Source organism: Hermetia illucens, chromosome 2, assembly GCF_905115235.1.
Source record: "Hermetia illucens chromosome 2, iHerIll2.2.curated.20191125, whole genome shotgun sequence".
Classification (NCBI taxonomy): Eukaryota; Metazoa; Arthropoda; class Insecta; order Diptera; family Stratiomyidae; genus Hermetia; species Hermetia illucens.
The window spans coordinates 117249051-117273605 of record NC_051850.1 but is presented as its reverse complement, the minus strand read 5'-3'; the positions used below and the strand labels follow the sequence as shown (position 1 = coordinate 117273605).

The 24555-nt window shown below is 39.0% G+C and overlaps 1 protein-coding gene across 3 annotated transcripts in view; it reads left to right on the top strand.

Moving 5' to 3' along the window:
• Positions 1–3012: 3012 nt before the first annotated feature.
• Positions 3013–24555, top strand: part of LOC119648055 (probable protein phosphatase 2C T23F11.1) — a 46080-nt gene continuing 24537 nt past the window's right edge. The window contains exon 1 of one of the 3 annotated variants that reach the window (XM_038049517.1): positions 3013–3445. The gene's annotated coding sequence lies outside the window, so the exon portion shown is untranslated. Of the gene's footprint in view, positions 3446–15940; positions 16225–22869; positions 22893–24555 lie in introns of those variants that run through there. The other 2 variants (XM_038049519.1, XM_038049516.1) reach the window with 2 other exon arrangements.

The following is a 24555-nucleotide window of genomic DNA, read 5'->3' as shown; positions in this document are numbered from 1 at the left end:
TCTAAAGTAGTATCTTCGGGTTGCAACCCCATTTTTTTACTACTACGGACCTACAAGTCATCAGAGCCTTCGTGGCTTTCCGACAAGTGTTTCCGACATGTGAATTCCAAAGTATTTTTTGGTCTAGCGTAATTCCCAAATATTTTACCTCTGTTTCTCGTTTCACCTCCATGTCATGTAACCTTATGACCCTCAGGTGATCAAGCTTACCTCTCCTAGTGGATGGTACAATGGTGGTTTTAAGTGGATTGGTCCGCAGTCCCACCTTCCTGCACCAGGCATAAGTAACCCTTAGTCCAGTTTGGATTCCATCTATAGGTTATCATCATATTCGCCCCTAAAGATTAAACCAATGTCATCCGCGTAACCTTGGACCTGCATTCCAGTATTTGTTACCACGTTCAGTAGTTCGTCCACTACCATACTCCACATAAGCGGCGATAGTGCCATGTGGATAACCTTCAGTAGTATTGATGTCAAAAGAATTTGTACCTGTCGGTACTTCTATTTGCCTACTCTCTAGCATTTTGCCCATATAGAAAGTCAGGGTGTACTTTGTCCTCCTCATTCTTGGTAAATGTCCTATCTTCCTTCTTTAAACAGACTTAGGATGTTGCCCCGTCTTTGGCTGCAATCTTGTAAAGCCTGGTTGCTTCTGTGATCTGTTCGATCCCTTCACAGAATTCCCTGAAGCTGTTCCGTTTTGCTTTCCTGACATCGTTGCTATAGCATGCAGTCAGTGCATTTTTGTATCTATGCCAGTCCCCGGTTTCTTTTGCCCGGTTGAGAGGTTTTTGTACCTCTGCTTTCATTCTGCCCAGGTTCCTGTTCCACCATGGTACGTCCCTTGATGACTTAACTGTCTTAGCCGGATAGCTGGCCTTATATGTGTCAATGAAGACTGTGTTGAGGTTTTTCACCACTGTTTCTAACCCCAGTTCGCTACTGATGTCACCGCCGCCTTGAAGATGGACCATGTTGTTGCTCAGGTGCTTTGGATAGGATTCCCAATCCGTTCTCCTGGAATTCCTTATCATTCTTTTTATTTCGGAGTTGCCCTCAATGTCGAATCTGATTATTCTGTGATCAGACATAGAGGGCTCATCCGACACCCTCCAATTCCCGACCAGCCCGTTAATCCAAGATTTATGTCTAGTACCTCTTGTCTAGTGACCCTATGATATATATTTATAACTTAATGCTAAGTATAAATTTCAGAAGGTACTCACCTCTTCGATTGGTGTCGCTGCTTTTTCAGACCTCATGATGGGCGTTGGCATCGCAGCTGAGAAGTGGTAACGCCCTCCTCTCACAGTATTCAGTTTAGCGACTAGCGCCGTTAGGAACTGAATGTCCCCTCCTGGGAAGTAGCCTCATGTCTCTTGAGTGCTCGCCCCGGCTTCTAGTCAGGCTTGGATAGCTACAAGATCCCCGGTCAGGAACTCTGAAAAACCTATGGAAGCTCTTGGCTTTTCGCAAGAAAAGTCCCAAATTACCTAAATGTTTCCTCCTTGTAGACCGCGAATCTGCATCTGGTACACCCAGGGGTTCTGAGCCAGCCCTATTTCAATGTTCTCTTTGGAACTTGCAATTGCAATTACCCCAGATGGAACTTTCGGATGGTGGAGGTTTATCTGGGCTATCTCAGTGCTGGCCATTGGTCCTAATTCATAGAAGATCGAGGTCGTGCAGCTTCTGCTCTTCACTGGGCAGCAGATGTACTTCCTTGACTGATCCAGTCCAGACCGCCTCTATTACGTATGCGATTCCTTCGAGGTCTTCGGTAAGTTTTCCACCCGATGTTTCCTCCGAGTTGTCTTTCCTCGGCTTTTCCCTGTGCACATGCACGGGTATATTGCCACCCCGATAGTTGATATGGCACAAAGTCCGACGTTTTATTGCCTCCATAATCGCGTACGGAGATTCTCATTCTAAGCGATTAACAGGCCCATGAGATCTTCTGTCTCTGTTGTTGCGGCTTTCGGGAGAAACACTGTCACCATATGCGTTTCTGGTAAATCATCCTCAGCACATGTCCACAGTTCTGCTCCTACCCAGCCTGGCAATTTAGAAACTATGGTCCGAAGCCACTCTGCAGTGCCTTCTGTCGCGCAGTCCACTAGTATTTGACCTGTTCGAAAGCCTATCCTGGTGAACGCAAGTTTCGCAATCCATCCCTTGCACATCTGCCTCACTACAAGGTTTTCGATAGTTTCCTGCTCCTCACGAGTGAGTATTTCCTCGGGGAACATTTTTAGCAGTATGAACAGTCGCATTTGATTCCCACGAGTATGGGGGTAGGGGGTGGGTCGTGCCATAGCCCTCACCTCATACAGGGTGTGGCTATCACAACTCCTTAACAACACTAACACTGACAAGCCAGACATCGCCCTAGAGGAGAGACAGCTCACCCTCAAAGAGAGATAGGTTGGCCTCAAGGAACTAGATTCCGCGTCAGTTTATCCTGCAGTGCACTGCTTGACCCTGAATACTACGGTAGATGTACAATGCAATAGTAAGGCAAATGATTGCTTATGAGGCGTGAATCTAGGCCGATAGAACCGAACCAGCACAGCAGTCAGGGAGCTGCACAAAGTCACCAGTGAGATTTCTACCGTGACATTCTGCTACGACAGCCTAGCGCTCTAACAACTTGCGCCATCCGGACACAATTGTCATAAGAGTTAAGGAATAGGAAGAGGAGTCAAACAATAATACTAGGTGGGTCTGTCAGGGATGGAACATTCTAACGCGCTATAGGCTCCCTAGATTGTGTTTATAAAATGTAATTGTTAATCAACCCTAGTATTTTGAAGTTAACGGATAAACCCACCAAAATTCATTTACCACTTTTTCGTATTTTATACATCTAGAAAAAAAAATTTACATATCTTCGATCTTTTGAATTTAATGGAATTTAACAGTTACTAATAAGCATTACCATTTTTCATCGCTACAGCGTATTTTTCTCGTGGCCAGATGTCTCTGGTGTGCGACGCAAGCGTGCAGTTTTCAATTCAATTGTTCGCCAACTGAACTGTCACGAACTCACACGGCAGAGAAACAAAATGTCATGTGGATTCGAGCTCAATCATTCGTAGAGGAAATTTGGAATTATTCATCGCTTTGTGTCTTCGAATTTACACTGATTGGAAAGCGTAAACATCGGTGAAATGGAAACTCTTGCTCAGTTCGATTGTAACGAGTGCGTAGATGCCGGTTTTTAACAAGCTTCCGACTACACGGGCGAACCAGTGCGGTGCAATTTACTTGAATTTTCTTCCCAATCTTAAAATCATTCTTTTGTGATTCTACCGTCAAAAGTAAATAAAAAGCTTTGTATTGAACGTGTTAAGATTTTCCACATATACGTATAGGGTTACTTTCTGTTCACGTTGGAATAAACCTCTCCCGATATTGGATATTTTGTGTGCTCTTCTGATAGGTGAGTAACGATTCCTTTTTATATTAGAATATGTATTTGCTGAGTTAGCTGCATAAGCGGAGTTTTATCAGCCAGCGTGACTTAAATGTTTTTTCCCGAAAAATATCTGAATTGGTTTTTGCCAGATAAGCGTTCCGAACGTTGTCCGGCAACAAGGCCAGGGTGGCGAGATCGCAAGCAGCCCGCCACGAATGGGGCTGCCTGCATTCTAGTGCCAAAGGTCAGTTTGAATAAATCAGCATGTAATTTTTGATTATCATCCTACATGAACATATGCCGGCCGTGCGCGGCCGTCTGTCGAGTCTTGCCCGGAAAGTAGTCTATTTCTGGGTGCTTGTTCAATTATTCATGTCCGGCGAGCGAGAATTCTTCTATCTAATCTAATTTACATGCCACGGCTATTAGATGACTAACGGCCCAATCTCCAAAGTTATGTTTACACTTTGGTCAACACTAGTTGCTTATAATCGAATTGCGAACGGAGGGGAGTGGTGCACGTCGATTGGGGATTGAGATTTATCGGAATGTATCGATGGATTCGTTACAAGAAACTTCAAGATGACATCGAGCATTTATTATTGAATGCAATGTTTGGCCTTGTCGTAGAAAGTAGTGTATATTTAGAAAGAAACATGCACATGGTGGTAGCGATGATCCCGGCAAGATTTTGGCATGTAATGGAAAGGTGGAAGGGAGGCTTGCTGCCTTGATGTGTAGGGATTCCGAAATGGAGATATTTGAAAGTTTTGCGTTGCATTATTTTATAAAGTTCCCACATTGCTGTGTGTTGGATTGTATAGAGGAAAAGTTATATGAAATTTATCTCTTGTAAGGAATACATGACTATGATCTGGATCTGAAATTAGATAGGATTTCTTAGTTCAAAATATCAGACATCGGCTGCAAAGTGCGGAAAGTAAAGTCTAATCCAAGGGTTAGCTGGAATGCGAAGCGAAAAAGGGAATCGGTCTTCTGAGTCTGGAGTTAAAGAAAACACTATAACTAACACTTGTTTGTCGAAAAAAGCGACTTATGATTGGTATCTGGAAAGTGTTCCTGGACAGCTTTATCGAGGGCCAGCAGACTGCTCGCTTTCTCCACTCCACATAAGCTGGGCACTTTGGGCCTGTGAAGTAAGGTGGTGGAACTCTGAAGAGTACTCCTCAACCTCTTGTGGCATGTACTTTTGTACTCTGGAAAGCCGAGCTGCAGCAGACGTGAATCCGGTGTCGGTTTGTTTCTGGCAGCTACCGTAAGACGCGTGCTCTTCACCTGGTAGCCGGTTTCTAACAGGATTCTGATTGCAAGATTTCGGGTCACGTTCATGAATATCACAATTTTGCCCTGCTACCTGCTACCACGGAGATTTTATATATAGTGGAGAAGGTTGCTTTCTATGAGTAATTACACGAAGTTCCGGGGAGGCATGATGGGTTAACTACAACACCTTACTCGGGTTTGTGATGGGAAGGCACGGTTTTGGTGTAGACTTCTGAAATTCTCATTGCCTCCTCATCGACGACACGCATGTTTGAATGTGTCTGCTGCAACTGATGTGGGACCGTCACAAAATGAATTCCGCCATTGAGATGATAAGGGAAGCATGAGTTGCCAGAAATAGCAAGCAACGATTTCGTCAATAATAAAAACAGATAGCTTTTTCCTCCTATTTCGTGTATATACGTATTTTGGGAGCTACTTATTCCCTTCTTCAGTGCTTCAGCTACTTGTTAAAATAATTGACGAAGGAAGTAAGTAGCCCGCGATATTTACATGATTTTTAAACGAAAACAAAATAATAAAAGCTTGTAGTTTTATTATTTGTTTTCTCTTCTGAAGATGAAAAAAACGGTGGAAGGGGACAGTTGGTCCCTGGAACATTTTATTTGTATCTATTTTACATAATCATAGGCCAAAAAAGGAAACTATCTTCCAAATCAATCTTTTGCCTTTAAGGACTTCGCCAGGTTCTCTGATGGACGTTAATGGTATCATCCACGATGACGAGCAAGTGAAGAGGTGGAAAAAGCATTTCACCAAAGTCGCATCCGGTGATGTTTTCTTCTAGATGACATGCGAATTTACCGCAACATGCAGATATGAATTGCTCTTCCAAAAGGAAGCAAAATTGTCCTTGCTATCGTCGCACTCAAATGTAGTAAAGGCTCTGCTGTTGCCAATTTTTTTCTTTCAGCTCCTGTAGTCTCTTCAGAGTTACTTCCCCGTAGTCGTACTGTTTGGAATCTGAAATCTTACGCAATGATTGCAGTGACTGATCATAAAATTTCGAAGAAGGGCAAACCGATTTTCGTGTTTTCCACTGTCGTGAAGATCATCTTGGTCAATAGAAATAGGGTTGCTTCTCCTGTACCGACCACTGAACTATCACATGTCTCCCTAAGATATTGCAAGTGGAAGTGGTATATATTGTCTGTCATAAAAGTAGCCCAAAAACGAATCTAGTGCAGATAATTAGATACCTAAAAGTTTTGAAGTCATTCATATGCAAATAGGTTAGTAGGTTCGCCACTCATAGTAACGTTGATGATCTAGCGGTAAGATCAAATACCGGCACGGCTAAAGCACAAGACAAGGTCACCATCACCTTATTTACGAAGTCTTCAACATAATGTTTGCGTGAAGCAAAAGAAAAGTTAAGAAAGTTAAGGTTTCATTAGATACAACCCTGTAAGGACCAATGAAAACAATTGTAACAATGTAATATTTACAGGCGAGCTGACTTTTACGATTACCAGTTGCTGGAAGCGAGCTAGTTAACCTAGCTCAAAGAAGAAACAATTTTACATTTAAAGATTCATAGCATTCATAGCATAAATCGAATAAGGTGGTTATAAATTCAAAATTTAAATAAATAGTTCGTTTCTAAAGATCGGATATACTGATTCAAGCATTTCGCTCGATATTGCTGTTGTCGTCACCGAAAGAAGAGTAATGAATATCATTAAATGGATTTATTGCTGATTTTCTCTACTACATATCGATACCTGCACAAAACAGTAGTCACTTTGCAATGCTCAAGAAATTTAGGATGAGCTTTCAGCTCTGTTCTAAAGAGAGTTCTTGGGATTGCAACCAAATCTTCAATGGTATGGTGGTATTTTTCGTCACTTTGAGCGGTCGGAGCGACAGGTTGCGATTGAAGTCCTCCGCTGGTGGTAGAGAGATTCGTATCATGTCAAATATGTGATTGTAGGATTTTTCCAAGTCCTGATACGTTTGTAAAGATTTATCACCTATATCGATAGCATTTAGTGTTTCTCGACCCGCGTTTCACTAGCACACATTTCACGCAGATAGAAATTAATTTTTCTACTTTCAGTTGCATATGGGAAAACCAACACCAGGTGCTCGCTCTTCTGCTGTCCAAAATGGACAATGCGATAACATACTGCATCTTTTTGGTATGACAAACACTTCGTGATATAAGACTTTACTCTTCAAAGTAACAATTACGCCGTTATTGCCATTGATGTCACCAATTATTATCAGCAGCTCATCCTAATCTTGCTTCTCCTTAATTTGTTCAATGATAAGCCCTCTCAATTCGTTAGAACAAGCAGACTGAGCGCAATGCTGACCACGTTGCCTCCTACAGGCTATCCTGTAGTGCACCGTTACGGTCTTGAATGAAGTGCTCTAACACACTTCAAGGCCCTGATCCAATTGGATTGTAGCGCCAACGAATATTATCACTATGCAGACTGATATTGGGTATCTGTTGAACGTGTCGTGGTGGGCGGAGACTTAGAACGGTGCTTTACAGTGTGGATGAATTCTTGATATTAGCTCGTGGAGCACGACTAAGTTAGAGTTGTCTTTTACCTAGCGCAATGAATAGTGTACATTGGGATCAGATACTATTTTGTATGCTGAATCCAATGGTGAAATCAAGTAGGAAGAAATCAAGTACAAAATAAATTATTAAATTTATAGACAAAAAATATTTTTTGTTTACTTAGCCATTGGGGAATTTATTAAAATAAGGTTCCTGAAGCCAACTTAGTAAAATCCAACTTTCTTAAATTATTTTGCATTATACCGGAAAACTACAGGCAATTTCTCAAGGAAAATGTAATCTAGTGCAATTACCTCAAATATACACACAGCTTTTTGGGATAGTTTTATCATTTTAAGATTTCCTGTCAAAACTATGAGGTGTTATTATTTTTCCCAGCACTGTAGTAAGGGCAGAACGAATTCACGTCAAACATCTCGCCAATCTTGCACAATGGTCCAGCATTTTTCAAAATTTTTTATCTTGATATTTTGGAAGCTTTCAGATATTGAAGCATAAACTAGTCGCTATAGCCCGTATTTTCGATGAAAAAACAAAATGAAATAGTTCCGAATTGTTGGTCCTTGGTTTACGGTTGTGTCGTTAAAAAGGGTTAATTGTGGATGAACGCATTAATTTTCCATTGTTCGCATTTAAAACTACCATATCGAAGTCAATTTGCTCTATATATCAGATCAAAGTTTTTTTTGTCAAAGTAATGCGTAGTTTCCCAAAATTAAGCCCATCGTCGTTCAAAAATTATTCGCGGTATTAACCTAGGAGCCGAGATATTCACTTAGGGGTCGGAAAACATTGACCTTTGGTGAATTTTTTTCAAAAAAAAAATTATTTGAAATTTCAGATTGAGGTTTTAATTATCTAAAAGTATATATCTTCAAAAATATGTTTAATTTTTCTTTAAAATATCAAAAATGTAAACGTAAACGTAAATTTTTTTCCACCGAATATAGTCATGTATAAAATTGATCATTACTCTTCGAAGCAGATATTAGTTTAGTGGAAATTACGATGTTACTAACAAAGTCAAAGTTGTCGTTTCTGTGCAAATTTAGTGTAAGATTCTGAAGGTCAGTATCACAACTAAAGTGAACAATCTGGCATACTAAATGTATAAACATTACGAGCTACGTCAAATAGGACAAATGTCCACTCAAGTATTCTTACATAGAAAGTATACGAAACCTTTCACACCTGAAGCGTTCAGCTTCCGGTTCCGCGACTTGTCTTATTTATGTGAGTTTGATTCTAAAATTACAGAATTAGTCAGAATTAAATACAATGGAAAGGTCAAAATCACAGAACCGACCCTGTAACGGACAACGGAGATAGAAATTATGTCCGAGCAACTAAACTTGAATTTGACCTCTAGCTTGACTTGCATGAATTTGGCATGTTAAGTTAAATTTTGTCAAATAAAGTGATATTTCCTGCTTATTTCTTTAGCAAAATTTGTTTTAGCGTACTTTAATTTTAATTTAATCAAATTAACTAGCAATTAAGGTCTGGATTTAGGTATTTAAGGACAAGCTGGACCATAAGCAATTCAGCCAAAACCCACTGAGGAAGAGGACAACTGGCCCTCGAAATACCGGTATCTATGTCTTTGCAGATTATAACCACTGCGTCATTGCTTGAAGTGTTTGCGACAATCTGGATGTAGCAATACATTTTCGCATGGTCGCACACACTTTGCGTTGAAACGCATCATCGCTGTGATGCGGGCCTTTGGATGTTTCTTTCAGCCCATCCTTAGGTTGGTCGCCCCTCCGTCCGATTGAGCGGGAAGAGGGTCCGTGAGCTATTTTAACTAAAAAATAAAATTTGTCTTTTTTTCATTACTTTAATTTCAGTTTATTTCTAACATCGAAATTCCAAATGAATAAAGATATTAAAGCTTTTACCAGGATGTTTAGATGTCCCGGAGTTATTATTTGCTTAGTGATATCTATTAACTGTTGCCAACATTATTGAAGTTCATTTGTCCTTATTTTTGGGGCTTGACGCAAGGATGTGGAAAACAGAAAAATTGTTAGGCTTTATTTTTTAAAAACATTATCCATTTACCAAAAAGTTATTTTCAAAAAATTAGCTTCAATTTGTTTTCTTTGACTTTGCTTCGATATGTTTTGAGAGTTCATCTCAAAATGTAAAGTTACATTCAGCATTTCAGTATTTATTCGGAATTTCCAGCTATGGGATAAACTAAGATTAAATAGTAATAACAACGACTAACCAAAGAAGCAGAAAATTTTGTTTAAATTTGACAAATTTGACAATCTCAAACTCACTTCAGCTAAGCAAAATTCGAGACGGAATTCAGGTTTTGTTGCTCAGGCACGTGTTTTATCTCTTTTGTGTCCTTTATATGGTATTCAGTTGGTGCATATGCTGACCCACTGAGCATAGGGATGGATTTTGCAAATGTGTTCGATTTTCAATTCGTACATAACAAATTATTATTAGAGAGGGGAGGAATTCGCACAGTTCACCATATTCCAGAAAGAACTATCATAGAAATAGTATGGAACATTTGGTGCGTGTGTGAAGGAGCATTATATGTTTAAATAATTTCTAAAGAAATATAAAACCTTCGGGTAATGTGTAAAAGAGTTCGGTTGGTTCATGCCTGTTTTATGTGTTTCTTGAAAATCAAAGATTTTTGTCAAGAACTATTCACGATGTGGAAAGTGATAGTTCAATTTATTATTTTCAAGTTTTCTCAGTCCTACACATTTATATTTGGTCAACTTTCAAACCTGTCTAAATTATTTTTCTTGTTACGAGCTTGAACCTCCAGAGTTCCTCTAATTATTTCGGTGGGGTATCATAGTTGAACAACCATTTTTGACATGCATTTTAGATAAGATTCTGAAGCTGTTTATGCGCCAGCTATCATCGTTGCAAAACTTTGCGATTTTAGTTAAACATGATCAAATGGAAGTTTGTGACCATTGTCTTCATGTCGATGTAATTCGGTGCGTTTTTTTTGGCGGCGGGTTTTTTTTTTAAAGACGAATAATTTTTGGAAAATTTTCCAACTATTTTTATACTATATAATTTCACCTGTTTGTGTTTTTGCTCATCATTAATAAACGTTAATTCATTTCGAAGAACTGCTTTCACAATTAACATACATATATCAAAAATAGATCTTCATCAAGGGAGATCAGATAAAATTTATTGTTTGTTCCTTCTAGTTGCATATGTGGCTATGGTAGTTACTATGCACGTATTTTTCACAGCCATGTCAATCTAGATATTAAAGCAGCTTGCAAATTTAACAGATGGGAACTACTTATTCTTTAATAAACGTTGTTACCTCTCTGAAATTGGTCAGGATTATATTCAAGGGAAAATGTTTCGAGTAAGGTCCTTTCTCTTTCTGCTCTTCTGTTACACTATCCATCTATTGTATTTGCTGGTGACAATCTTTGGTTTTAGATTTGCAATTTTTGAATTTTCTTCGTTCAATTTTGGAAATAAAGGTAAAGTTATTTTTTAAATCAAAAAATCATTTCCTAAAAAGGTGTCTAGAATTCTAAAGAAATAGGAGAAAATTAATTTTGCTTTTTGATTAAAAAAATAATAGACTTTTCAAAACACTGTGATGAGGATTTTTAAACTATACGCGGGTATTAACGGCACCGATTTCATTTCCGTATGTATCGTTTTGATTTCTTGTTAGGATTTTACATTCAAATGCGATATTTCATTTGTGCAACGTATTTAGCGCCATCGTGAAGGCTGTACACCTGGTACTAACCGTTATATAATTTCGATTGCGGCGCAGGGCTTCAGAGAAGCCAATGATGGTCCTTATTATCCTTCGGCAGATGGTTTTCTTCTACATATATTTGACATCACTTCGAACTGTCGTGAGTGTTGGTGCAATCCATCACCATGTGTCCGAAACCGGAGCATTTAAAGCACGTTTTCATTGATATTTTCTCGTGTAGGGTGCACATTTGCCATTCGTTTTGCTTTATTTGTTCGATTTATGTACTTTCTTTTGTGGTATATGTTTTTTGAGAGCTGAATGCATTTTCCATCAGAGTAGTGTTCTTGTTTAGGTTGTTGAATTCGATCATAACTAGTGGGCGACTTATGTGGGCGCTTTCATTCATCTAACGATTGTATTCTACTGCAGATCGACATGCTCGTGATTTCTGGGTAGTTTGAACAGCAATTCTCTATTCTATGTTCGCCAGTGACAAATGATCACTAAATACCTTTAGGGCAGGATCCGCTTTGATCCCGTTGAGAATATCAGCATATGGCATAATCTTTTTTGGTCATATTATCATCACATTTGCGTGGTTCTTGCTCATTTCTTCATGAACATTACTATAAGCTGAGCTGTTCTGCAGGTAGACTTGTTATGAAAAGTGAAGACTTTTTAGAATTAGGTGCGTGTCTCAGATCTGTAGAAATTACTGTAAAAATACAAATATCTTTATATAAACAATAAGTAGAAGAAGTTTAAGAGGACATTAATTAATAATACAATAGAATTTAAAAAACAACTTGTTCAGGTGGTTTTGAAATGGTTCCCTTGCCTCCAGAATCGATACCATTCCGACTCGGATTTGGTACTCCAAATTCAACTCAAAAATGGTGCAAGATCAATTTTCCAAACTTCCTCACGTCTCAAGAATGGCCGCCCTACTCATCGGGTCTCTATCCGATAGGAAATATATAGTAGTTTGTACAGATCTACGAACGCACCTAATTCTAATAAGCCTTCACTTTTCATAACAAGTCTACCTGCAGAACAGCTTATAGCAAAGTTCAAAGCTAATCCTCCACTCCCACAATCATTGCCGATATTTGGACCAGCTCCATCTGTCAGCGTAACTGAAGTTTAGGAGGCAATAAAACGGATGAAATTGGGGAAAACCACAGGACCTGACGATATCGTATCTGAGCTCTGGAAAGCGAAGAGCTAGGACTCAACACTGTGACTCAGTGAATTTTTTAATTGGATTATTCAGGAAGGAAGAACACCAGCTGACTGGCAAGAAAGTACCACTGTTCCAATATGGAAAAAGAAAGGTTGTTCAGCAGAATGTTCAAATTACCGTCCGATCCGGTTACTTTCCCATATCGTGAAGATTTTTGAGTGCATTCTTAACCGTATTCGCGAAATTGTTGAACTTGGTGAATCAATCTGGATTTGTCAAAACCTGCGAAACTACTGACGCAATACATGCTGCGCGGTTACTCATGGAGAAACACCGTGAGAAGCATCGCCCTCTTTACATTGCCTTTCTGGATCTACAGAAAGTGTTTGACCGTGTGCCACACGAACTCATCACGAAGAACTCGTGCGCTGGGTTCAATTGCTCTGCCACGATCCGAAAAGTAAAGTTCGAAGTAGGTGTTCATCAAGGAAGCACCCTCTCACCACTCCTCTTTGTTTTTGTTATGGACACCGTCACACGGGATATCCAACGTCCTGCGCCCTACATACTGCTTTATGCAGATGATGTTTTCCTAGCATCTGATAGCAAAAATTATCTCGAGCAACTTGTCCAAAAATGGAATGATGGCCTCATGCAATACGGTTTCAGATTGAACCTAAACAAAACTGAATTTTTGACGACCGATCCCCATGAAACATGCACTGTCAGCAGCAGTGATCTGCCCAGAACTGAGCGATTTAAATACCTCGGGTCTACGGGATCAGCCAATGGAGTACTGCGTTATGAAATTGCTTCACGCATTAACGCAACCTGGATGAAGTGGCGTTTCACAACTAGTCTCTTGGTGATCGACGTATCAACGAACGTCTCAAATCTAAAATTTACCGCAATGTCGTCCGTCCTGTCACTCTATGGTTCTGAGTGTTGGCCGACTATAAAAGACAATGAACGGCGTCTTGTGGTTATGGAGACGAAGGTGTTACGTTGGACTAGTGGTGTGACACGTTTTGCTCACATCCGAAATGAGGATATCCGCGATCATTATGGGGTTGCATCGATCGTGGAAAAGTTGCGACAGAGGCGTTTTCGATGGTATGGTCACGCAATTCGTGCTAACGCGAATTCACTTGCCAAGATTGGTCTGAACATCGAAGTCGATGGTAAACGAATAAAATGCAGGCCTAAACAACGGTGGCTTGATACGCTGGATGGGACTTTAAAAACCTCCAGATTGCACCCAGGTCAGGCATTCGATAGAGCCAAATGGCGAACCCGATCACGACGAGCCGACCCAGCTTGTGAACGGGACAAAGGCTGAAGAAAGAAGAAGATGAAGAAATGAGCAAGAACCACGCACAGTTGAAACTTCCAATCCTCACCGTTGAAGTTCTATTGGGCCTACGGAAGTGGCATGATCTTAAGATTATGATGGTGTTACATGTTTTGGCTGATCTTGATCCATTGATCCACCAAAAAAAGGGGGGGGGGGGGTTTACCGTTTCTAAAAGTATGATCGATTGCTGATTTTGACGTCAATGTTGTTTTGATATCCTGGATATTTTTGGAAGCATTGGCAGTGGAGTTCCCTCAACTTCTTGCACGGCAGCCACTATGGTCATATTTTTTGAAATGGTTAGTTGGGTTGGATACCGTTTGTTCCGGCACACTAAACAAACGAAAAATTTAACATTGCCGCTTTCCTTTACAAAACAGTTTCAAAATTGTATTGCGTTAATTTGACATCTTAAAACGATAACACATTAATGTATAATAATACCAAAACAAAATGATAGGCACTAGGGCAGAAAGAAAGCTATTTGGTTCCGATGCAACACATTCATGGTGGGGTGCATTAAACTTTGTTCGAGTTGTTTTGTCGCATTCTGAACTTAGGTTGAAAGCATAGATAGTCTAGTCTATATCCGCATATTTTGGTGATTAACGATTTCGTGCACGGCCGGGAGAAATTTAACTAAATGTATTTTATCCTGCTTATTATTGTGTTGAGAAGGTTTTTTTAGAATCCATAGTTAGGGTATCGTAATCTCTTGCTGATGCAATATACGGTACTGCAATAATTCTTTTTTTGCGGAAAATTCAACTTTCCAATCGGAGCAGAGTGGTTATGATACAGCATTCTTTACTGACGAATGAAAGATCGTCTGTGGGGTCGGTATGGTTTTTTTTTCGGAAACACACAGTGCAGTCGAGTCGCACGGTCTTCCAAGACTCACGAGTGTATTCCCGGCGAAAATACTGGCGATACCGGAAGCCAGTCGATGGTTGGTGCATGATCAGTGTCACAAGTTGCGAAGAGGAGAGAGAAACCGTCAGCCAATTTCTTTGCGATTGCGAGAGCCAGACTGCGGGCACTAGGTAAACAATTCTTGCGGGTTTTAAAGACAACTCTAGTGCAGGGTAAGGAAGTTGACATCTTTCGTAAAAGCTACGGGCTGGCTTTGAAGACTGGTCGGTAAGGAGCATCTACTCAGATTGACAATCAGCAGTAGACTTAGGATAGAATATGACATTGGTGTTGGAAGAGACCATTATCATCTTACCTTCGCTTGAGTTGTACTATTCCTCATAAGGGAACATATCTTCGGTATCCTAAATTCAATCCTGGTCGTTTCTGCGACCCTGATGTTGTCCAAGAGTAAGAATTTTTTTTGAAGCACAAAAATTACAAACTCTAAACTAATCGCATGAGAATATTGGGCACTGGGCCGCGATCAAAACTACTTCTACCTTTCATTCTGATGAAGTCTCACGTCCACATATAATATCACACGACTTGGCTGATAACGGAGACATGGAGGTGATGAACGGGTTACTGCCAGCGGTGGTGAGCACTATGCACTGGTTGCAACTTCGTGATCATGACAAAGTATGAGAAAAACAGAATAGCGTATACTGTGATAAAAGGATTTCCATCGTTTCCTCCAAATAACAACGATTTCGTTACCGTATGCTGCATCATAAAAAAATTTACATTTCAATGCTGCTGTGAGGGACGTTAACGATACGCCCCTCATCGTCAATGAAGAGCAGTTGAAGAGATGGAATGAGCACTTCACGACATAATATCCGGTGAAGTTTCCCCTCGTGTAAATACTATTGGAAGCTTCTGTAACGTGCGAATACGGTGGGTCTTCTAAACAGAAGCGACATTGCCAATACCTTACATAGGAGTATATGAAGTGAAAGACTTTCTGTAAATATGTAATTTCTTGAATATTTTGAAGAACGGGTAGTAAAAACCTAAGTATTAGAGGTATGGCGCTATACTCCGATCTTATTTCTGATTTTGTTGCTAAGCTCTGGAAATTAAAAGAAAGATAAAAGAATAATATCGATTCTTAAGTAGTTGGTTAGGTGAGTCTTAAAAGTGCTAATTATTCAAGAATCATAGATCCGTCGAAGCAAACACCTGCCTAGCAAGTGATATAAATACTCGTACATATCTCTATGACTTGAAGCAAATTATAGCCAAAATTAGAACTACTAGATGAATAGTTCCAACATAAATAGTTCCAAAATAAATATATATTACGACCTTCGCCGTACTAAGTCAGGTGAGATGTTTTTTCTTTTTGGCAATCTTATTTTCGTGCCGCGAATAACCTAACCGATCGGTTTTGTAAACAAAGTAGCCATCTTATCAGCAGTAGCGTTCGTCGTGATAACTAATTTCAATATTTTTTCGAATGTGTACGTTATCATTTCTACCCTGCTTTCAGCCTGGCAGCAATTAAGCTGAAACTGCGCGATAAGCCGACCGGTGCAAAATCCAGAAGAAAGCTCCGCGAAATAGCCTGGAACTCTTTTTTTTTCCTCGTTCAATTAAACTTTTGGCTGCCGGCCAGTATCTCACTAGCGAAATAAGTTTATCCGCCGAATTCACGTTTGTTTATATTACAATTATTACGAGTGAATTGAATGTGTCATAGCTTTTCATTATATCTATTGTCGTAATAGCAACCATCAATTGAGAGAGTGTAGTGGAGAGTCAAGTGAATAAATAACGAGCTGAGTGGGAGGTATATTATTATCGTTATCATGACTATATTGTTAAGAGTTTTGTCTATCTTTTTGCCTCGGTTATCCACAAACGACTGTAAATAAGTTTTTGAATTTTTCGCAAAAGTTCTTTGATAAGGTTTTCATACTCCAATGTTGCATAGTTCAAGGCAAAGGCCTTGCGTGTATTTCGGATGTTTAATCAGAAGTGGACAAATGGGTGGAAGCAAACTGCCGGTCTTGAAATAACCTTGTTAGCGTTTTGAAGATTTGTGGTTTTATGCGTTTATTGAGTTACGTATTTTGCTTTCTTTCTCGATCGTTCGGACGAGCGATTACATCCATATATGAAGTCAGTAAATGAGTTTAAGATGTCTGATGATGTCGTTACTATCTTCATGAATAACAATCCATCAGTCGCAATCTGTAGCCTCGCTGACGCTATGATTTATTACTAAGTGGATATTTTGTTGAAACGGTGGACGTCGACTTTTTTTGGCGAGCATATGGTCAGGTTGCTTCAGAATATATAGTTGATTAGGTTGGCTGGTTGGAGTGTATATGTTGTGCAGAGCGACCTTCATATTGATAGAAAACGTTACATATATATATATGTTTGCTTCTGAAGAAATAACAAACAAGGCCAATGTCTCCAAATTCGATAGCGTAGAAATTTGAATGCAAATCTACTAATGAACTGAACAATCGAATATGTTACCTCTAAATCGGAAATTGGTTTAGATTGCTATCATCCCTGTGTTCATTTAAATAAAGTTAATAAGTTAAATAGGTTTTAAATATTGGTGCCAGTGTTGAGGTACCTGTATTTTCAGAAAAGTAATACAATCAAGATGGATGTAACATTATTTACGCTAAAAACACCTTAAATTTTCTCATTATTTCATAAACTACTGAACGCAGTCAAAGTAATACAGATTTTCACTTGTAAATAATTGTTTTCCTCAAAGGTTGACGTTTAAAGGCAAATTTTACAATATACAGATCCGCAAAAAAGATAGCATTGCTTGGGGAAATAATAAAAAAAGTACAGAAGACACATTAATCCAGTAGCAGCTCAGAAATTAGAACTCGCAGAAATTAAAAAAAGCTTAGAAATGATAGCAAACAATTTCTTTCCATGTGTCGTTCTGAAATTGGAATAACTTGTTCTAATTTCCGAGCTTAGAATTTCGTTTTCCGTTTACAAGGTATTTTCCTGTTTTATTTCACAGTCTTCCAAAATTCTCGCTTTTAACGTTTTGTGTGTCTGTCTGTCACATTCGATTTATTGGGATATTGCTGGACCGATTATCACGAAAGTTGGTTAAAGCGTGTGGTCTGTGGATCCCTTTATATACAGCGTACAAGCGGCGCCATTTTGTGTTAAGTTTAAGGGGGGTTCCCCATACATTCGAAAGGAGGCTGCAAATTTTTTTTCACAGAATATGGCCACGTAGGTATCAAATGAAGGGGCCCATTCAGTACTTTTCGAAATTGGTCTCATATTTGATATCGGATAAAACTTAGGGGAGTGGGGGCCCAAAATATGACCCCCGAAAAGTGTAACAAGTCTCATTTTCAGAACCTATCCAACCGAAAAATCTGAAAAAAATCACAGTAGTGTATTCAAAGTAAATCTAGTCCTCAAAATACATCCCGTTCCGATATATACATAAAGTTAATAATAGTATATTCGCATATTTTAGAAATTTAGTCGGAAACCCCCGAAGCGCTAACTTCCAGTATTCCGACTTGTTGTTTAGGTAGAGTAGACGAATGTGTTGGACTTCCGTAACGGTAAGCCGTCGGACTACCAATTGAATGCCTCCGTTTAACGCATTACTTTGGCCTTAGGGAGCCTTCAAAGTAGGAAATTTCTTTTGCGAAAGGGAAGGTTGGGAAAAAAGGGAATTGTTAGCTCAAAGAATCTTTGCCACCCGAGCAGTCGAGCTCTATCTTCGGTGCAACAAGAACTGGAACATAATGCATACAACGAGTTCATCTGTCAGCATTCTTCAGCATCTTTCTAATAACTGTTGTATGTAGAGAGCTCCCCTGTATCTGCGCAACGTTGCGAAGTGAATCGCATTCCAAATTGCATAAGAAAGAAGAAGCGGTCGGCATCGTCCACTATCCCATTGCAGAATACAATCATCATACTTCGCACAATCTATTTATTTCATGAGTGTATGCTGCCGTTCTTCACGACAACCACCTCCCTTGAGTCTCTTCCTTTGCACTGTTTTATGTTCCTTGGCAAGAAGGGTAACGGGAGCCACTTGCGCGACCACCATCATTACATCAAGTGTACAGAATGGTCGGTATGTAGACTGCAGCTTGACGCTTTCCAGTGACAAGGAAAATACTCCTCCAGGTAAGCGTTAATTACGCCGAGGGCCCGCTGATGATGGAGCTTCAACTTGTGCACCTTTGTTGGGATACTTTTGACATGCTTTCAATTTTTATAGAGAGGATTGCCTCCTCCAGGTCTTTCATCGTGACATCCTCGGGGCCTTCTATGTTGTTGTCGTCAGCCGGAACTGGTCCACCTTTTCGGTGTCAAATGAACCGGTTTCGCGCAAGCATCGATCTTTCTGGTATGGCTCTGCCTGTTCTAAAAGTTTCGATGAATTTCCCGATGTCCACCTTTGCGACATTCCACGCGCAGGTAGAGTGCCGGGATGATTTGATAGTCGTTCGCAAGAAAGGCTTCCAGTACTCGCAACCCATCCACTGGCGCTGATTCCAACACGAAGGTCGGGAATGTTTTCTTCGCAGCTTAGGCGATGGAACGTTGGCGTGTATATATTGTTTAAAACTTCGAGCCCCGTTCTCACCGCCATTACTAGGATCTGTGTCCCTCTGAAGTTTGAATGAGCCATTCCCTATCTTATTCCGTATTACATAGTCGCAGAGATGCGTTATCCCTAAATACCAAATTCAGCCAAAACTTTCCCCTTGGCTTTGGGTCTATGGGGAAGTCTGAAAAATGTTATTCCTAAACAACAAATGCAGACTACTGCGCTGATAGTACTATTATGAATGAACGAAGTAAGAGAAGCTCGGGTCAAAAAGATAAATGATGACCTTATTGATCAAAAATTAAATTCATTGAGAAGCTGCGATCCTGAGGAATAGAAACATATAAATTGAATTGAATGGTTTGCTTAGCTCGACTAACCAGAACTATTTACCAGCGTTCGAAAATATTGTCAATACAAATCAAATAAATTCTTCGCTTGATAATCTGATTATTTTACACATTGTAAATTCAATGAATAAATACATACGCATAGTTTATCTTATATGATATTCTTTTGAAATTTAGGCACCGATCTTTATTTTTTACATCATTAAAAACGTTTGGAAATTAGAAATTGTAAGAAATTAGAATTAGCTAAAACTTTTTTTCTGTTAAGTAGAGCTGGCTTACATGCACTGATTGTCTTTATTATTATTATTTTTTTAAATTAAATTTTGTCCTTAAGGTTTTGTGTAAAGCAAAACCTTATTAAAAACGGTTTACTGCCTGTCTGTTTGTTTGTCTGTCCGTCACACGCATTTTTCTCGGAGACGGTTGAAGCGATTCACACCAAATTTGGTGGAAAGGTGGGAACTGTGAAAGCTCCTGAATACAGTGAGTTACATAATTCTACAACAAACTTAAGGGAGGGGGGGGAGGGTCCTATCCACGCATGTGGGGTGTCAAATGAAAGGTCTTGGTTAGTACTCTCCGAAGCCGGGCTTAGTTTTACATTTATTGGAAAGGTGGGGAGTACAAGGGGTCAAAAGTGATCATTTCTTTAACGGACTCATTCTCAGAAACTACCCAACCGAAAAATTTGGAAAAGATCAAGTGGCCGTCACTATTTGGTGTCTAACCTCCGAAGTACCCTTCATATCGATATCTGTTCAAATAAAGTTAATAATAGTATATTACTATAATTTTTAGTAATTGGCTGGGAAAACCCCGTTAAGTTCATTTTAGTATCACAAAATTTTTGCAACAATATAGGGTATAACATAGAGCGCGATCCCACCAAGTTTCGTAGAATGTATGCATATATTACGTGCTACGAAACTAATGGCACAAATGCACACTCAAATGTCTTTATAAAAGGAATACACAAAACGTTTCATACCAGAAGCGTCGAGCTTTCCAGGTTCAGGTTTCCCGACTTGTTTTAATTTTCGAGCGGCTATTGGATTGTCTTTAATTTTACGCTAGTGCCATATTTAGTTGAACCTGCATACTTTCAACTAATTATAACGTTCTTTTGTTTCTTCAACAACTGTACATATTTATCACCGCTGGTTGTTCCAGCGATGAACGCCAAATCCAATCCAATTGGTCAACCAGATGACATTTCATATCGTTACGAATCCTTCACCATGCTGATACTTTCGTAGAATTATTTCCTCTCCTTCCTATTGTCGTGGAAGTAATATCTGCAACCATTTGCACCATCTAAATATAACTTTTTCTCGTCTGAACATAGCACGTGCCTCCTTCGTTAAGGTTTTGTGTAAAACAAAACCTGTTATATGCATTTTGGTGGAAAATTGAGAACAATAAATGCTCAGGCATACAGTGACTTATGTCATTCTACCTGAAATTTAAGAGCGGGGCAGGGGTGTCTCCGTATCTGAAAAAGGGGAGCGTACAAAAATATAGTTATGTGGGGTTTCAAATGAAATGTTTCGGATTGCATTTAATGCACAAGGGGAAGGGTTGGAAAGTGGTCATTTGGTTCACGGACCCATTCTCAGAAGCTATTCAACCGAAAAATCTGAAAAAAATCATGTCTGCCAATTTCATTTGCGGGGAGAACAGAACTCGTGGTCGACCTGACGACTTTTTTCGAGTTTTTTTCAGATCCACAATCAAATTCATACAGATCTTTGGGTTCTTGTCAATAATTCTTGGTATTTTAGCTATCTCAAGCGGAATGCGTTATTCACTACCTATTTTGGGCACTTAAAAATTAGAAAATTCACCCTAAAAGTTTATCTTTTGAGAAAAAACAAATTACTTTTAGGTAGAACTGTGCATTCTAGTTTACCTGCTGATCTGTATCCAGTAGTGTAGAAACAATGAGAACTTTTCAGGTAACTATTGATCTATGTTCCATTGTAGATGACTCAATGGCAGTCTTTGAATTTGTGGTGGTTAAACTAATGAATTGAATATGCTATTAAAGTGACACAAAATCGAGGGTTCCAGAAATTATTAATTTTTGCGAATAGTTCAGGAGTAGTGGACATTCTCCGTCGAGTCCAAAAAATATCAACAATGTTATCACCAACTATGGTACATCTTTAGTAGGACTTTCGTGGCCAATATATTATAATTCTCGCACGTCCGAACGTTGCAATGCGTGTGGGATTCAAGTGGCTGAAATGTGTGACCGATCTCTCAAATAGTATGAAATGCAAAGATATTTTAAATTAGCAATCTTTGCTAAAGATTCTATTGTTGGGTTTAATATTTTATATCACTCAACACATTTGAATAACAGCTAAAAGGAACTCCACTCCACTGGCATGGCCAAGCTTACCTGTATACATTTTAGCCCTTCAACAGGAATAGAGAAGGATCATTGTCAATCCGGCTTGTAAGAAAGATATGACATCAACAAGTCAATCATATTTTATTGAACGAAGAATAAACCAGAATATCTGTTATTGCTTGCGTCAGATGCACATTTATATTTTTAAATTGTAAAATTGAGAGTAATTCGCTGTCATCCACAGAACTTGGCTTTGAGGAAATCCTTTGTGGACGCATGTACAGCGGTAATTTCATTTAGAAAAGATAATAAATGGAGGTGTTTAGCTTTTGATTACATCAATGCTAGTAACACGGAAATAAAAGGATACCAAAAGGCAGGAGATTGTTTATATATACATATATTCGTTCTCGACAATTGTTCATTACGAGTAGTTCATGGAGCTTGAATTGAAATGACAATGTAAAGCACCTTCCATTCTAAAATGCAGCTGAATTGATTGCTTTCCTCCACTGAGGATTTCAATAACATCTCGTTTGGCAATATTATTCTATGTAACTGCCCAGTACTATTACCGCTGTCACCTTTACATTAAATGCAGCTGCGAAAACCGGTCATAAATTCACTAATACGTAGTCAAAAAAGGCGTTTACCGCTTGCCAATCTCAGCTGACTGCGTTTCTGTTTGTCTCGCTCATGCTAGAAGGCCGACCCTTTTGAAGTTGTGAATGTTTGCAAAAGAGCGAGTGGGGTAACTGGTTCCCTTTAGCGCTTATTGAATTCAAAAAGTACATATTAGATGCTCACTTACACATACATAACACCAGGAAATATATAACCCAAGATAATATACAAAACAAGAAATATATAAAACATGGCAAATAATCACATCGGAGGCACCACAATGTAAACTCTTCAGAATAACCTGAAACACCACCGACGCTGCATCGATCTATTAAATATTGGATGTGGTAATAAACAAGGACAACGGAACGTACCTGGAATCAACAAGGTGATCAGTAAGAGACATCCTGGATATAAGTAAGAACGCCGTTATAAGCATTGTCTGTCATTTAGCTTCGTGGGATTGCTTTTCGTAGATTAATCAAAATGAACAACATGTGGAACTCCTGTCTCCACCGTAATAACATAATCGGACTTATTTTGCGACGATTAAGGTAAACTTTTCAAAAAACAACAGAAGAATTCTTTCCAAAATTTATCAAAATTTAATTATGCATATTGGTGCAGTATTTCGTATCTAGCTGCCATACTAGGCAGATATTTGCAGTGTGTTTGGACCTTTAATTGATAGGATATGATTTAGGGTCTTGGTGAAGTGTTTCTTATATGGTTAATATCATCGAACTAGTAAGGATATGAAAATTGTGCGTCATGTTTATGGGGCTGAGATTTAATTGCCGCGGAAACTGAACGATATGATAGTAATGTCCTTCGCATGTTGAATTCTACACAATTTTTGACCATCAGTCAATTTTTGCGGTATATCGCGTGAGCCAGTCCTTTTAGAGGCATAAATGTTTGCCTAAAATGCCATGAATTCAGGGTGATACTCAACTCCATATCAATTAATCCCAAAAAAGATGTTGGTTTGATATTTTGTGAATTCGTTCCCACGTATCACTGCATCTACAGTCATAAATTTCAGTTGGCCTTTATTTAGGCTTTCGCGTATCCGTATATGATTTTCTATGGTGTAAACATTTATCAGCAGAAACTTGTTTCATCAATTGAAATCTTTAGCTAAAAGTTTATTGAGGTTAAAACCGAATTTCACGTTGACTCTTCCTTCGATATTCAGATGGAACTATGTCCTTCCCGGGCTTTAGTATGAAAACACATCGGAGAAGTAATTACCATAGAATGGGTGAAAGATATCAAAAACCTACCCGACTAAATAAATCTAATTTTGGGTTCCATCTTTGCTAAATAAAAGTGGTAAACTGTGGTTAGCATCGTTCAATTCGAATTTGAATTTATTTCGAAGATCGGAATCCTAAGCGAACGAAAAAATTAAGCAGACTAACATGGTGTCTTGCTGTCTGGGGGTTGTTATGTGTTTAGTGACATCAATTTATTAATGTGGTTTCGAGTTTTCATTTATGGAGAATTTTATACTCTAAGGAGACTCAGAAGAAACCATGTTGTTTCCTTTCTGTTCATCCAATTGTCTGTCTGTCAGTTACATCCATCCTCAAAAGCGGTTATTCCTGTTAATGCGAAATTTGGTGAAATGATGGGAGTGTGAATCCCCTTGCATGCAGTGAGTAACATCATCCTACATTGAGTTTATATTTTGAAAATTTACTCCTCTTAAGTGTTAAATCCGATTAATGCAGTAGGAACGACTTTAATAGGAACAATTATGCTGGAAAGTTTGGTGGAAATCCTACCTTTCATACTTGAAGCGACGAGCTCAACTTGTTGGCCAGTTCACTTCATAATGCATTTTATATGAGTAGCTTTACACGGCCGGTTTTTCATCACTGCCATGAGTCAATCCACTGAAAATTGACTGATGAGGAACTTATCGATTGAAGTGTTTAATATCGATAAGACGGCAAAAAGTTTTTCACGCATGCATCCGAAGCATTTGGAAATCCTGTTACAACTAAAATCACACCGATTGCGCTATCTTCAACCTGTCATCAGTCTAACCAGACTGACCGATTTTATTTATAATAGATAGTACAATGCGCCTTCTAAATACTTGAGTGCTGAAATTATGGTTTTGGCTTAAACAACACAATAATCAAATGAAGGTAGGTTTCTGTATAACTTTTGTTTCCTATATCCAAAAGATATCCCTGAAATGAATTG